Genomic DNA, 17,302 nt, shown 5'->3' with positions numbered 1-17,302 from the left:
GTTCCTGATTAATTATGTTAAATAGCACAGATTTCAATTCATAATTGAGCAGTCCTGCACCCAGTGTCAAAAAGGATATGATATTACAACATGACGCTGACTCCCCAAGGTTTGAAAGGAGGCAAAAGTGCAAGTTCTTTCTATCTCTCTATCTTGATTTTAAACGAATTGAACACCAGCAGCAAAGAGCAGCTGAAAAGAATAATCTGTGAAGAATTGCAGGACATTTCTCCATGAATCTGATGTCTGGGGCTATTATCATCCAATTTGTTCTCAAGTGTTTTAATCCTATTGTTGTAAATTGCACAGCATTTGTGGATATTTCCATAGTCCAAGTAACTCAGTTGGCCAAATTTACTTTAAAAAACAGAACTTGAAGGACACAGAAAACTCATCTGTAGAAAACCTTGTGTGTCTGGGAAAATATGTCTTTCTCACATAATAGTGTATTACAGCTCTTCATATCTTTGTCTTTAGCTTGGTCAGAGAGCATAGAAGCTACAGGCCCACGGCACATTGGGCTCATGATATATAGACCAATTTAAAGATCATTTTGTGAGACTGTGATCCCAGCTCTGTGGTGATCATTTGTGATCATCATCTGTGTGAGAAGTACAATATATATATGAGAAAGAATATCAACATAACTAGAAAGTTTCTACTAGTAACACAGAGAAATAACCTTTTTTTTGAAAGTTCCTAACACTAAAAACATTTACTTTTTTCCAATTAAGATGCACCCAGTGTTGTGGCATGCAGTTCTGGGAAATAAACAGATAAGGTTGGAAGTTTTGAGTAGGAGGTATAGCAGACGTATGAGTAATCAGCACAGCAGAGGTAAAGCGTTGTAAGTAATGCAGCACAAGAGGAGCTTTTCCTACCTACTAACTATCGGATCACGACAAGGACCCTTGACCGACTTGAACACCCCTTTGTCAAAATTTTTGCCCTCATTTAATGTGTTGCTAATGCCAGAAGATGGTGATAATGTATCGAGAAGTGGTCTGCTGATGACCATTAAACAGAATTAGAAGAACAGAAATAAGACCAATAAAATGTGTGAGACGCGGGATTAGACGGTACTAGAACAAAACAAAATAAAATTCAAGTCCAGTGCAAATTGTGGCAAATAAAGTTATCACTTCACAAATCTGCCACAACTAAGTGCAGCCAGGTCTCACTGTTGTTGCCCACATTAGGATAGGATGAGGAGTTCGACCATCCGGGAGAGGCTCAGAGTAGAGCCACTTACACCTGCACATCGAAAGGAGCCAGTTAAGGTTGTTTGGGCACCTGACAAGAATGCCTCCTGGATGCCTCCTGGGTGAGGTGTTCTGGGCATGTCCCACCAGGAAGAGGCTGGATGGTTGGATGGATGGATGGACTAAGTGCAGCATTTGAGACCAGTTTTGGGGAACTCCTCGATAAACAAAGGAATAGTTCCCATTGAAAATCAAATAGCATTTATTTCTTGAAATGCACATCCTCAGTTTCAATCTAAAGTATGTGTGTGACTTATATAAGTGTGTGTTTCAGGACTTTGCTCTGTTCAGCAGCTGCCAATCTAGTGAAAAAGCTTGATCAGAATGGCCTGCGAAGGTGTTGAGCATGACACACATTCTTTTTCCCCCCACAGGATGATCCCTTGTGTTTTGCTGAAGCCTTGTCTGCTTGAATCCAAGCCTGCCACCCCTTCTGACAAAAATTATTTAACAGTCCTTCACTTTCAGTGCCTTGGGCTTTCTGTCTCAGCTCCTCTTGTTAAGCAAAGCCTGAGTGTCAAGGGAGTTAGACTGAAATTCACTTTATAGAGGAAGATAAACCCATCTAAACTCAGTTTACTCACCTTTTGATTTGCAAAATAGGGCTTTCCCGTTTCTCTTAGTCTAACATAAGTCTTTATACTGAGCACTCATAGTATCAGAGCAATAAAAGTATTTATTTTAATCCGGACTTAAGCAGAGAGTTGAATGAGTTCCACATATAAGTACAACCACAGACTTCCCTCACTGGGCCAATAGCAGCTGGTAGGACATTCAGGGGGTAAATATTTCACTTTAGAGGAGGATGGCAGAAGGATGTAAAGCTAATGTGGATAACATAAAATTTTTCAAAAAAGGATTAAAACCTTTAAAGGCTTATGGCTATGCACTCTTACAGTATTGTGCAAAGGAGAACATCTCAATCCTGTATACCTGTAAAAAGTTGAATAAAAATGCTTTAAAAAATTGGTTTCAACGTCTGTAAGAAGTTATGGTAATATCGAGTATTAAGCTAGGTTTACTAAGAAAGTTAAGTAGTTTTCCTTGCGAACATCAGCCCCAGTGACCTTTCTGCAAAACAATGACCAACAATATTCATGGGAAATGCATTTCTCACAATTGCTACAACACCAAATTAAAATAAATAGTTCAAGTGACGCACTATGAAGAAACATACTACATGAACAAATGCAAACAAAATATAAAATAACAAAGCAATTTCCTCCTTTAGTCAGTTCTCACAATTAGACTTTCTACAGAAATGACCTGTTGCACTAGTCTTTATAATAGCAATCACAGTTTACTAACTTAAACCTTAGAAATATGAAAATGAATGTTAAAGAAGAAACTGTTAACTTGTTGAAAGCACCCGCACATTTATATAAAAAATAAGCTAAGATAAGTGAGGTTATTATAAAATTGTCTCAGGAGGTTTACATTTTATATTGTTAATATACAAGCACACTAAAGAAGCTTACATCGCATGCTTATATGTCCTGTTTTAGGCTGTGTACTGCCTATTATACTCTGACTTGGTTTGTAGAAGGACACACATCTGACGTCAGCCTGTTCAGTTGGGCTGGCCTTCTGCTTTCTATCAAAAATGGAAATAAAAATCCTAATGAATAGAAATTAATGAAAAGATTAAATCCATTGACGCTTTGTATATCATTAGCATACTGCTGTCATATTTTCATTATGCTCTGGTGGCATTACGCATCTGTCCTCACACATCTTCTCTCATCCCCTGTAAATAATAACTTGACACTTAATATTATTAATAATAATAATAGTAGGAGATACTTTTCTGATCTTAATATTTATATTTTTTATTTAATACTTAAATGCATTTTCCTGGTTAGCTTACCCACCAGATATTGTAAATCAGCTGTGCTTAAAGAGAGAACGTTACAAGGTACAAATAATTGCCAAACATAAATGCAGACAGCATTATGCGAGAAGGGATAAAAGACAAGCTTACAGTTAAGTTTCCACACAGGAAGTGATTCACTGTGATGTGGCGAGCAAAGACCATAGAAAGTCAGCGGCATTTGGCAACTTCAAGTGATTACGAATGGGGGAACAAAATTTAGAAAAAAAGAGAAAAAAAAACTCTGATCGGAAGTGGTTGGGTCCTGAAATAAACTTTTCTCAAATTTTAAGGCCAGGGACTGCAGCAAGTACTCGTGGGAGCGCAGGGTATCACTGATTGACATATGACCTAGTAAAGATATGAGAGTGTTACCTAGGCAACCAGAGCCTGGACTATCCATGAGCTTTTAAGTGATGTTCAATGAGCATCTCTCCCTGTGTGGATGTAGCTTTACAATTTTACCACAGGTGATTCTGTACTGGCTTCAGGTGTGGGAGTGTCTCCTTTTCAGTCTCTCTGTTAGCCTGTACTTTTGCCTCACAGATTTTCTGATTTATTTAGGATTTTTTTCTACTGACACAGTCTTGTTTTTCCTGACACAGTGCAGCTAAGTAGAACAGATTAAATCTGGTCTATTTGACCTGCCAGGTGTCCTTTAGGACAGCATCTCATTTTTAGCTATACAACATCTTGAGTATGAGCCTGGCTGTTTATTAGGTCGGCAGCAACAGACTTTCATGCTGTGTCATTTAAAGATCTGAAGGCAGCGCTTTGAGGGCTGTGGAAAGAGAAATAAATGAAATCCTGATTATCTTTTTAACAAAACACAACCAGAGCTAGAAAACTGATGCCGTATTCTTCTACCATCTGTTTTTGCATACATATGAACCTGCGCGTGTTTACCTAATAGTAACAATAATGAATGAGTAACAAAATTATTAATAGAAAGCCAGCAAGACGGGAATTGCTTCATTTCAATTTTTCATTTTACCCCTCTACTCAAGATAGTAAATGACTCTGCCCCCTCTTGCAGGTAATTTTGATCCCTAATACGGAGCAGTCCTTATTTTTTAACATGAACCAGTGGCAGGAAACCCATTAAAATGCCACTTAACATTGCTGGAGTGTGGCGCTGTGACACCAGGTACGACCTAAAAAAAGTAGACTGCATAATTAGACACGGCAGATTCAGGTCGGAGAGGGCATCAGTCTCCATTTCACTCTCCTCTAAATTAGTGACAGAGCGGATGTATTCAAATAATGAATCCTTTCTCCCTGACAAAGTTAAAAGGAATGGACTGAAGAAGACCAGAGAAGGAAGGTGAGCAAATCAGAGTGTTACAAAGAGCCTGGAAATCAGAAGTTGTACGCTGACAGAGTAACATGGCTGATTTTTGAATATCAAGTGAAGGCTTTCTTCCTCTGATGAATGATGTATCCCTCCTCTCTTGACTGCAATGAAGATGCCCAGTGAATGCGAAAGAGAAGCAGATGGTAGCCCACACACAGACAGGCCACTACTGTCGTTATTGCATATGATCGAGTGGGAGAAGGATGAATCAGTACTCATATTAATCTAAATAATCCTTCTTTTTTTAGCCACATATCTCCAATGACATTTTATGGTTACAAATTTTCACATCGTCTCAAAAAGTATCAAAGCCTTAAAAAGTTAGTTTTTTACTGTGATCAATTATGTTACATGATCATCATTCTACCTCATTTTGAACATTTTGTTTGTAAAGTGTGGCGCTCAGGTGAAAAATGTGACAATGCTGCATGCGTGAAGCAATGCAAATTCAATCATGTTAGACTTAATACATAGTTGTGGGCAGTTTTGTCAATTTACAGTAGGATTTTTTATCAAGCTGTGATGTCACTTATATGTAATTTAATTTGAGAGACACGTTCAAGTCACTGGCGTAAAATACGCCTACTTTTCTGACTTGGCTGTGACTGGCATGCTATTTACCGTTGTTGCAGAAAATTCAGTGATATGCTAGCAGAGTTTCTGTAACAAGAACAGCACTGAACAGTCATTTTGTGTTCAGGAGCTGTATTACAGTTTGTGTGCTTTAAAGGTTCTGAAAAGATGTACTGTTTGGAAAAGCTTAGCCTATCTGAAGCTGACAAAACTGCCAACTGTGCGAGTTAACAGACTTACCAGCATCACAGCTCCAACATTAAAACATGGAGGAATCGTTCACAACTCCTTCTCCATTAAAATTAAATTGAATTAATATTAAAATCTGTGTGAGAATGATTTTGTTTTTATTCTTTTAGCTGTAGTCTCATCAGTGTTTAACAGTAAAAAATAACTATAAAAACAGAATTATACCAGAGGTTTAATCTATGTGCAAATTTGATACAATAGTGGTCAAAAGTTCACATACAATTATCACGGGGATGAATATCACAGTTGGTTTGGGTTTTTAATGATTTCTTTGAACTATTTTTTTTTCCAGGGTGGAAAGATGAACAGCATACATCTTTAACGACTTAAAAAATAAGAAATTCGGTACACAAGTTCAAAATTATTTTAGATTCTATTTAATCCATCACTAAGATGTTCCTTAGGAAGTTGCACCTTGACCAGATACCTTTGATGCCCATCAAGCTGTTCCAGGGAACACTGTTGGAACACTTTATTTTATTTATTTTTTGTCTATCCTGTTACCTATTTAATATTACCTTATTGTTAGGGCTGTTTTTGTTGTGCATCTGCACTTTATTGTTGTCAGTGTCTACGCATGGGACGTAATTTCAATTCCTTTGTATGGCAAGTACATTTGAAGAAATTGACAAATAAAGTTTTCTATTCTATTCTATTCTATTCTATTCTATAAGCTTCTGGCATAAATCTGGCTGAATATTTGATTACTCTTCTTGGCAGCATTAGTAGACTGCTTTCAAATTAGTTAGTTTGTTGGTACAAAGCTTGCTTTTAGTCAATAAATTCTGATTTTTTTTATAGGGAATGCATTCCAGAAGATTAGCTGGCCATTTCTAAACAACTGCATATTACAGCATCATCAGTTCAAACAATTGTATGTACTAAGTGCAAGTTCTTCCAACATGTCATCGGTTAGGATGTTCAAGAACAACCCCAAAAGCTCAAACCTGTCATGACCTGAAAACTAGTGAAACACCAGGGTTTACTGTCCACACTGAATCGAGTTTTACATCACTATGAACAGAGGGGGTTCTGACCAAGAAAGAAGCCTCTGCTCCAAAATCAACACCCTGCAGTTCATCTGAAATTTGAAGCCAAATGCTTTCTGGAGAAACGTTTTATGGTCAGATCAGACAAAGTCTGAATTATTTGGCCACAATATTTTCTTGAGTCTCAGCTTAAAGTAAAACATTTTTTAGCTCAAATATTTGAATTGGAACCACATTCCGACTTTGCAGATTATTTATTTATTCAAATTTTGGGGGTATCACCTTATCTACTACTTTATATTTGAACTAAAGTTCAAAGTCTGAGGTAACTCCCTGCTGTCAGTGTGTATTATTACCAAATGCTCCCACCTGCATCGTCATGTGAGTCATGGTTAGTCATTCTTCCCTGTATCTGTTTAGACCTGGTTTAGGCTGACCCATGTAAGGACTCCTTTTGAATGTTGTGGCTCAGATCTAAGCCCCGTCCAGATACAGAGATGCAGTGTTGGTGAGCTTCGTTCCAGTCCACTGGTAAGGAGATTGGAGGGGCCTTCCTGTATCACTTCACACACATCGGTGAATGCATTGAGATCTGCCTGAAAGACCAGTGGAGTATGTCAGAAGGATAGACTGTGCCTCTAGCCCTGTAAGATGTAAAATTCAAGAGATGCAGGCAGTTTGGTGGCTTAACCCAGTTTAATCTTTCTGCTCAGTGCCCCTTGTTGAGTCGTGCATTTTTATTAAGTCCCAATGACAAGGAGTGGAGAACCACAGCATGCATATTCACAGCCAGAGACGCCTCTCGCTGTCTTCCACCGCAACTAATTGTTACTGTGCCCATCCAACCGCTACTGGCCTAATTCCCTGTGCATTCACAGAGCTTTACAGCAAATCCAGCCTGCTGACAGGCCAAACTCTGCTACTTAGAAAACGCCTGTGCCCAGGTATGACTGTGTCGCCTCCAAGTTGAGGTGAACAGTGTCAGGGAAAGTGTAGATAAACAGCAGGGCTGGAGAGGGCATAGAGCACAAAGAGTGCATGTGTGTGTGTGTGCACAGGGCAGCTGATTGGGAGGATGCGAGGGAGCAGATGCTGTTTCTAAGGGACACTGAAGAGCATACAAAACACCTGGCTGCTTTGACAGATCACCTGTAATCCTGTAGCGATACAGCAGCGGTTCAGACCCACTTTGAGATGTCACAGAAGGTGGCTATGGCTGACTTTTTCACTGATAGATTTTTTCTTTCTTTTTTTTACAAAGAGATGATAGATTGAGCATGGCCTGCAGCTTAGAATAGCCTTGTGATGGCATCTGAAGCTTTAAGATGAATAGACGACACTGTGACAAAAAAAAAACCATACCAGTTCTTGATGTAAACAGAGGCTTAGGTTCAGTGCTATGTTCTGTTTATTTAAACAGGTATTAGTTGTTTGCTGTGGGGTTATATACAAACAATTTACAATGATAGTACTTTTTTGAAGCAATGGCCTTTTCACTTCAGGTAAAAATATAAAAAAAACAAAAACAAAACAAGCTTTGTATTCTCACTTTTCTAGCTTTATAATTAGTCTGAAACACAAGGGTGTGTTTGCAACAGGAGAGGAAGATGTTAATATTTTGCCTCTGATATGTATATCTGGAATAATATGTATGAGACTGGCCACAATTTTAAAACAGTTAATGCTCTTGACTTAAAGCCGTGTACTTCAATCACAGCTCAAGTTGTCAGATTTAAACTTTATTCTTGTGGTGTACAAAGGCAAAACTACAAAAACTGTATCTTTGCCCAACTACCTCAACTAAAACTAAAAAGTTTCATAGAACAAACATTAAACTGAGCTAACTCACTCTGGGAAATTAACTGAAACTAAATTGGATTCAAGATTCATGCCGCTTGAACTGAGAATGTGTAATCCAAATTTGTTTTTTGTTGTTTTGTAAAGTCTATATTTTACCGCCACAGCATGCACTGTGTTGGTGGTTATGGCAACTTAACTTATTACTATGAGACCAGGCTGCTGCAAAGCTGTCCACTCTCACTTTCTTGAAGGTTATCCACCAAGAAAAGTGTCACACTCAATCCGAAAAACACTATGCTCCCAGGAGAGGTGACAGATCATTACAGTGCTGTACAATAGCACCTCACAGTCCTTATGCATGCTAGTTAATCAGTTCAAAACAAATTATGCATCAATAGCTGTTCACTGAGAAAAACACATAGCATTGTGCCTTTGCTTTTTCTTTTCCCCTTGTCTCCTTTCATCTATTGTCCCTGCTTCTCTTTGTTTCTGCTTAGCATGTCTGAGTTTGTTAGGCACAAAACAAAAACAGGAGCTGCTGCAATGTGTGAAAGATAGCTTGACACGTTGAGCTTATACACACGCAGAGCATACTGTCTTTGCATGTGAACTAAGCGAGCAATGCTGCAGGGATCTTTGCCCATTTTGGCATAGCAGTTGCCATAGTTTGTTTTGTTTTTTTTGCCACATCCTATTCCACCTAATCCTAGAGGACATCAGTTGGGTTTTAATGTGATGAGTGAAGCTGCATCTTCTCACTCTTCAAAAACATCTTTATCCTACAGAAAATCTCCATCTGTAAGAATAAACTGTGGAAGTGAAGGTGAACAGAAGTGTTTGGGCTTTAAGACTCAGCTGTGTTGTTATCGATATCACATTATGATCACATTGTGACAAGTAGAGATGGACCGATCCGATATCACGTATCGGTATCGGTCTGATACTGACGTAAATTACTGGATCGGATATCGGAGAGAAATAAAAAATGTAATCCGATCCATTAAATATCAAAAAAGCACCTCACAAAACTTGCGACACGGCGTAACTCTGCTCATAACTGTAGCACGTCGGAGCAGTGTGCTCACGTGATAGAGCGGCTGTGTGTATTTGGAGCCTCGCTACCAAACCGGCATTTTATCTCCGAGGAAGTGATCCCAGAGAGAAGTAAAGCAAGTGTGTAAGTTTATCTCTGAATGTTTGTAAAGCATTCCCACGTTAAGCTTAACAACCAATATATGGAGCGACTGCCTCTTCTTGCTGCTACTTCAATCGTGAAACTGATTAATGATCAGCTGATCGGCTTTTCTGTCGTGAGTCTGTCTCTCTTGTTTGTTTTTGGCCCACTTTGCGCCAGAAAGAGGAAACCAGCGGCTGAACAACAGCAGCACGTTTAACCTTGATTAGAATTTATTTAATATTACTTTCTACACCTGGATCCTTTTCTACGCAGCTGACGGCTGGTAACTGTGCATGGGCGGATCTAGCAAAGTTTAGCCAGGGGGGCCGATAGGGCATGAACAGGGAGAAGGGGGCACAAAGACGTACTTTTCTTTCTTATTCTCATTTAAAATGTCGAGCTTTTAATAAATAATTATCTGAATCTTACACCCAAAGTTTTAATCTGATGTAAAATATATAGAAGTCCATTACTGTATATAGTAACTGTTAAGTCTAATATACCCTAGTAAGGCAACCGTGGCTCAGGGGGTTGGGAAGCGTATCTGTAACCGGAAGGTCGCCGCTTCGATCACCGGGCTCTCTGTCCTGGTCGTTGTGTTCTTGGGCAAGACACTTTACCCTACCGCCTACTGGTGTTGGCCAGAGGGGCCGAGGCTGCCATATCGCGGCATCGCTTCTGTCAGTCTGCCCCAGGGCAGCTGTGGCTACAACCGTAGCTTGCCTCCACCAGTGTGTGAATGTGAGAGTGAATGAATAGTGGCATTGTAAAGCGCTTTGGATGCCTTGAAAAGCGCTATATAAATCCAATCCATTATTATTAAGCTATAGTACTTTTTCCTTTGGGAAGATACCATCTGTGCAGTCTGCAATTCTGTTGAAGAAAGATGTTGAATCTATTTAATTATTCTTGAAAAATAATTTAATTCTGTGCATTTTCCCCCCCTACATCAAATTAAAGTTGATTACGTTGATTAAGCATCATGAGGTGGAGCGTGGGGGGTGGTTCCCTATTTTTTTTTTTTTTTTGCTGGGAGTTTGCAACCCTATTAGTTAGGTTGCTTAATATTTCTGCTAAGTACTCTTTGAAATACCAGAATAGGGAGGATGGAGTAGGTTTAAGTTTATTAGATTGATCAGTATTGCTGAACTTTGAAATATTTTGGGTGCAGTGTATTTTTTACATACAGGTATAACAGAATAGCTTTAGTGTTGGCGTTTATTTAAACTTGAGTATGAACTTATACAAAATGCAGCAATATATAAAAAAAAAAACTGTTTTATTGATTAAAAAACACTATATCGGATTCATATCAGTATCGGCAGATATCCGAATTTATGATATCGGTATCGGACATAAAAAAGTGGTATCGTGCCATCTCTAGTGACAAGCCCGCTCTTTGTGTGAACTGGGAGCTGTGACTTTTAAAATAGGTTATCACTGTCTATACAGACACAGAACAGACAGACACGGGTTGCTGTAGGATAAATCAACAGCTGTGAAGCTCATTGAATTGAAAAGTAACAAGTGTACATCCCCTAAGGGTGATCAGGCCATTCACAATGTTGATTACCATTTCCTACCTCCCCCTCTTCTCCAAATCTCTCTAAAACAGATTGCTAACAATCAAGATTTATCACATGTTATCCAATAATATTATCTCCACAAAGACGCTATAAGAAGTCTTGCTCTGCGGATTAGCCAAGGTTGAGTTCATAAGAACCTGCACTCAAGTGGTGAAAATGAGTGCAGCTGACAATTTTAACAGCACGGAGAGAGAAGCACGTGGTCTGGGTGAAGCCAGCTCCTCAACTGCATAACATCCCAGAATAGAGACACTTTGAGGGTGCACCACATACAATTTATGACTCCAACCATTTATTTAGTCCAGGTACTCAGCAGGATGACGTGGATGGGATGAGAGGGAGAAAGGCACAAAAAAGGGTTGAGAGTGGTCTTGCTTGTGATATCTACAGACTGAGCCACCCAGCTGTTCAGATAAGCATCTCAATTGCCAGTTTCATTATGGTAAGAAGCTACTAGGAGAGAAACTGCACAGCATGTAGTGAACAGAGCTGTGCTCCACGTCTCTCCATCTAAATTTACCAAGATTGTGTTTCCATAGTAAGTGATGGCCATTTTCGCTGCCCACAAGGGCACCAGAGCTTTCTTGAGCTCGACAGCTTGTGGTGAAGTTGTACAAAGATGGCACAGGGCCTGATTAGGCTGTAGTTTGGACAACTGCCCCGACAGACGCTCTGCATCTCAGGTTTCAAACAGGAAGTGGGCCAAGCACAGCACAAGCGGCCCTATAGGCCAGTCTGACAAATTCTATGCATATGGAGGTCTGTTCTCATATTTAGCATCTTTTATTGTTTACTCTGTGGCTCCAGAGCCTCAGACTGCGCTGTTTAACTAGTGAAATGTTTTTGAATTACGCTCAAAATAGAATGCTTGATTTGATTTTTCAAAGTATTATTGGATAATCCATTGCCATCAGTCTTAGAATTATAATCAACACTGATTAAGAGCATGGCCCTCTATGTTATCCCCTACCTCCCCAATTATTATATCCTTACTAATGGTGGCACATTACCAAGAGCTATCATTTGTTCCTCCAGACATTCCAAACATATCTCATACATCCTTTTGAAAGGTAATCATGCACTGAGGTTTGATTTAGATCTACAGGGGCAATCACCTTGGTCACATTCTGCTATCAAGGTTCTGTCATTTTTCTGCTTTGAAGGAAAGTGAAGGATGCAGCGTGAAGTCAGTGGAGCCTGCAGCGTTTCTGCCCCACATCAGAGCAGCTGATATTAACAGGCTGCTGGTCACAATAACACCGAGTATGAACAGTCAGTGACACGTTAAAAAGAGCAAATGAGCCAGCAATCAGAGTCACCTGAGGCCGTTGTGTCAACATAAAAAGTTGCAGGCCAAACACCTGACTAGCACCTCAGATGTGCCACCGGTTATGTCTCCACTTTTCAATCGACGCATCGCAGTGAGGTGCAATGACATTTTTAAAGCGTGTTCTTAAAAAAATGCTTACTGAGCAAGGTAGCAGCCAAAAAGCAGGATTCTGCCAGGTGAGATCAATCAAAGATCTGAGGCGCTGCCAGATGTTCTCAGAGAACATTAAAGAGTCGATCGGATTAGTGAAAGAAGCAGCTGGTCACCCAGATGTTTCAGGCGCGTGTGTTAAGGTGGGGCCATAAGCCTCAGTGTCTTTGATTAAAAAGTCAGTAGTTATTTACTCAAAACTCTTCAGATGGCTGGCAGTGCCGCAGACCATCAGACTGTGAAAGGGAAAAATTAAGTCCAGATACATTTATTTATAAAGTGCCTTTAGCAGGAAGGACAGTGTGTTTTCAAAGGAGCCAAACTGATAAAAAGATTGATAAAACACATTATACAGCAAAATCACTAATGGAGACAGAGTCAAAGACTTGATGTGTATGTGCATGCATCTTTTAGCCTGGTTTCTCCTGGTTTGTTATTTTAATCCAAAGACAGCCATTACACTGTGATATCTGACACGGACAGATTAACCTTTATCACAGCTATGCAGCTGAATGGACCAACGCAGACAGCTCACCAATACAGAACAAGGAGAAAGGGCATTTAAACTGCCGCTTCAAATACCACCATCCTGGTGATTAAGCCCTCGCCTGTTGAGCCTCATGGCTAGCCTTTTCAAATCAATGCGACGGTAGTTAAATATTTTGCAGTCCTTTTCTCTTTTTTTACATCTGTTAGTCTAAGTGCCTTCGTAAGCTCACAGGACTTGACAATACTTCAAAGGCAGTAGCAAAGCAGCTGTGAAGGTCAGTCTCTTTGCGAGCAGGTTCTTTTTCATACAATATTCATCAAAGCCTAATTTCATATGAAAGAGACATGACATGTAGGGCTTAAAATAGGGAATGTCAAACGTAAGAGGATGAACAAAGACTGCTTGGATGGTGGAGAACTAGTGATTCATATATTGTCTCACTATTCAAAGCTCTGTAAAAACTCCTATTTTAAGTGGGATTCATACATGGTAAGAAATCTGGTTGGACTCAAATCAAAGCAATGTTTTTCCTTCTGTGACAAAGAAGTTGTTCTCATGCTTTTCCTTTGATTATATTTCATGTTTCTAAAAAGAGCTATAAACTCCTTCCTGTTGGCACCCTCTTGGTGATAGGAGAACTCAGGCTTATTTTACTGCACGCTTGCTGCAAGTCTCCCTGATAAGAACGTCTGCTAAATGCATATTTGAACTGGATTACCTACACCTGCATTTGTAGTCCCACATGGATTCAGCAAGCCAGTAATTTTTACAGTCACGCCAGGAAAAACTCAGTCCTCTTTTCAACCTTCTCTTAAATACTCAGTAAAAAATAAGCTCACATGTAACTAGACCTGTGCAAAATGATGTCTATGAGGATGTTGGCAAGCCTCCCTCCAACAGCATATGGTGGAGAGCCATCTGCCTAAACTATACCTAAAAGCACAGAAACACTCAGTTCACTCCAAACTGAGATCAGACTCAGACGCTGTGCTTTAGTTCACTTTCTCTTTTTCCTCCACAGCTGTGCTGGTTCGTTATTGTTCAAGCAGCTCAGGATCAAACTGTGAAAAATGTTGCATGGTTTATTTAAGCATTATCACTGTAACAACCGATGTACAGGATGTCAAGCACAAATACATCTTTTTGCAAAGTTGCAGAACTGTGTCATCTTATGGGTGTGATCATTCTTTATACTGACAGTTAATTTACAGTATGTTAAAGACATTTCTTTTTATTTTCTGTACAGTTGTTTTGCACTACCACTTATCCTCCCAGTGCATTTATTTAAGTAGAAAATTATAAACCTATGACCCTGAGAACTCAGCACAAAACTTCAGCACCACAAATTACAGAAACAAGTGGTGAATGCAGACATGACCTTCTAATAGTACATACTATAACAGAAATGTCTCCAGGAGCACACTACAAAGTAACAGTGAATCCATCCATTAAAGTCTTAACTGCTTATCCAATTCAAGGTTCCAGGGGACCCATCCCAGCTGATTTCTGGCAAGAGGCAGTACACTCATAGGGTAACACAGAGAGACAGTCATCCATGCTCATATTGAGACCCACCACTTAAACCTAGCATGCATGTCTTGAACTGTGGTAAGAAGCCAGAGCTCCCCAAGAGAATCCACTGCAAACACACTGAAAGAGATATAAACTCCACCAAGAATGACTCCAGCCAGGCAGCAGGTTTGGAACCAGAACGTCATTGATCTGAGGCGATGGTTCTAACCACTGCACCACTGTCTCACTGCTGCTGATGTGATGGTGTTTTTAAAAGAATTTCCAGACCTCATTTTAAAACGTGCAATTTACTATGCATAGGAAGAATCAAGATGAGATCACCAGCTGGTGGTGCTAAATCTCCCACCAGCTACAGCAACAAGACGGCACAAATAAAAGACAAACCTTAATTAAATAAAATGTGTGAAACAGGATAGAAGACACTTCTGTGGCTACTTATAGAGGACTAATTATTCTGATTTACAACTTCACATTTTTATTCTTGAATTTAATTTCAGCAGTTCTGCATTTACAGTTCAAAATAGTCCTCATTTGTCTCATACTGGGCCTTGGTGCAGCCCCTCTTTTGTTCTTTTGGCTTCACACTCAGGGCTGTCTGCCTGAAATGGCCATATTAAGACTACCTTTTCTTACTGAAAACATACAGAGCCATGGGTAAAAAAAACAATAACCCTGGAATTAAGTCTTTAGAGCAGCCTGAAGCCTGAGCTTTTCTCTCAAATGGATAAATTGAGATTTGGATTTGTACATGTCCTGGCCCTGTATAATATGAATATCTACCATTCTGACTGGACATATTTGAGGAAAATCAAAGACAATCCCCTTTAGGTGTCATGCTACACCAGATCGAACAAATATAACAACCTGCGCAATTCAAAATTTCTATTCACAAAATGAACAGAATGATACTGTGTAATAAACAAAAAAAACACACGAGACTCACGTAAAAACAAAAAGTAAAATAAAAAAACATAAATAAAAGTCAAAATTTTGCTCTGACTAGTTTGTAAAAGAAAATTTTAGAATATACTTTTATATATAACTCATATATAACTCACCTTGTCATATCATTACTGTTCTGTTTAGAGTTTGTCTTCAAGTGTACATACGTACATAGACATGTTTACATCTCTTATACCAATCACCCTAATCCCATCTGAATAGAGCTTAAGATCAGAGTGCTTATTGATCCAAACACAGTCATGTCAAAGGCTCCATTTGGCCGTTATCTCTTAACATTCTTGAGCTGAAACTTAACAGATATGCTGTTGATGTAGACACTCATCAAAGTAGCCATTACTGACAAGTGAAAATAGCTCTGCCTTATGTCCACACATATTGAATACAGGCACTTTGCTGCAGGCTGAACTGACACCTCTGGTGCATTTAAAGATGGCTCGCTTTATGACATCAAGGTCAGCAAGTTTCATTCAAATAGGATCCACAGCATCAGTTCAAAGACAAATGGTTTGTTTCTGAGATTATGACTGAAACTTGGAGTCACTAAGAGGTGACTCCAAGCTGGCAAAGTCTGCAGCAGGACTTTGCCAGCCAGGTTAGTGCAGTGCATATTCCACTTGGGATCTTTATGTTTTGCATAAGGTGTTGCTTTGTGTTGATTTTCTTTTCACGTTTTACTATAGTTGTATATAGTCGCATATATTTGGTTTAGGCATCAAATTTCTATGACTAGCCTACGAGTATTAGGGACACATTAAGAAAAAAAAAATTGATTGAACATTTAGAGAATACAGACAAAATTTTGAAATTAAAGTAGAAAAATCTTGGGAAATAAAGTTGAAATTAAATTTTCAGAAAAAAGTCATAATGTGGAGATTACGATTGATTCATGGCAATCTGCCATGGCTGCTACACCTCCTACACCTCCTTTTGTAGATGACTTAGTGAGACTTAGTGAGAGATATTGAGATATTGAGGGTATAGCAAGGTATATAAGTTTGTCTTGAACCATTTACTTTTATCTTGAAACAACAGCGTCTCTTCTTTCTGAGGAGACTGAGAAAGGCCCGGCTTCCACCACCGATCCTGACCACCTTCTATAGAGGAACTATCGAGAGCATCCTGAGCGGCTGCATCACTGTCTGGTTTGGGAACTGTGCCATATCGGACTGCAAGACCCTACAGCGGATAGTGGGAACAGCAGAGAAGATCATCGGGGTCTCTCTCCCCTCTAATGAGGACATCTACACCACACGATGCATTCGCAAAGCCACCAGCATTGTGGCTGATCGGACACACCCCTCTCACACACTCTTCACACTCCTGCCATCTGGAAAAAGGTACCGAAGCATTCGGGCACACACATCCAGACTGCGCAACAGCTTTTTTCCACAAGCCATCCGTCTCCTCAGCAAAAAGGGACTGGACTGATAAACGCGCACGCACGCACGCACGCACGCACGCGCACACACACACACACACTATCACTCAGGTTAACTCAACTACCTCAAAACATTGAGACTGGACTGACTAATCAACACAAGCGCAAACACACTGACCTACACCACCAAACCATCGTACACACCAACCTGTAAATGCTCTTTTGCACAATATTATTACTGGACTTTTTGCACTAACTTCTGTACTTCCTAATTTTTGCTGCTACACTAAGGAATGTTTACTGTCCCTCCACTACCTCAACTCATCATCACAAAACCTTATTATTATGTTACGTTGTGTTTTTCTATCATTCTGTCACTTTGCTGCTCTTGTTTGCACATTTGCACGTGCACTTTGTTGTCTGCTGTCTGATAACAAAAAGAAAAAAAAAGTCTTCCTTAGATAGTTAGATAGTTAGTTTTTTTTTTGTTAATTTATGTTGTAATTTATGTTAGGTCAGTCTGTCTTGTCTCTGCTAGCCAGCTAACTAGGCCTCTTAGTTAGCTAGTTTAGTGTTTTCTGTTAATTTATGTTGTAAA

The 17,302-nt window shown here is 39.5% G+C and overlaps 1 long non-coding RNA gene across 4 annotated transcripts in view; it reads right to left on the bottom strand.

Moving 5' to 3' along the window:
• LOC309704004 overlaps positions 1-17,302 on the bottom strand; it is a 178,536-nt gene that overhangs the window by 81,731 nt on the left and 79,503 nt on the right. The window contains exon 3 of one of the 4 annotated variants that reach the window (XR_014276109.1): positions 6,668-6,893. The exons of the other annotated variants lie outside the window; for them this stretch is intronic. This is a non-coding gene — a long non-coding RNA (uncharacterized lncRNA). Of the gene's footprint in view, positions 1-6,667; positions 6,894-17,302 lie in introns of those variants that run through there. 4 annotated transcript variants of the gene reach the window in all.

Source organism: Aulonocara stuartgranti (assembly GCF_965226115.1).
Source record: "Aulonocara stuartgranti genome assembly, chromosome: 1".
Taxonomy (NCBI): Eukaryota; Metazoa; Chordata; class Actinopteri; order Cichliformes; family Cichlidae; genus Aulonocara; species Aulonocara stuartgranti.
This window is presented reverse-complemented; position numbering and strand designations above follow the sequence as displayed.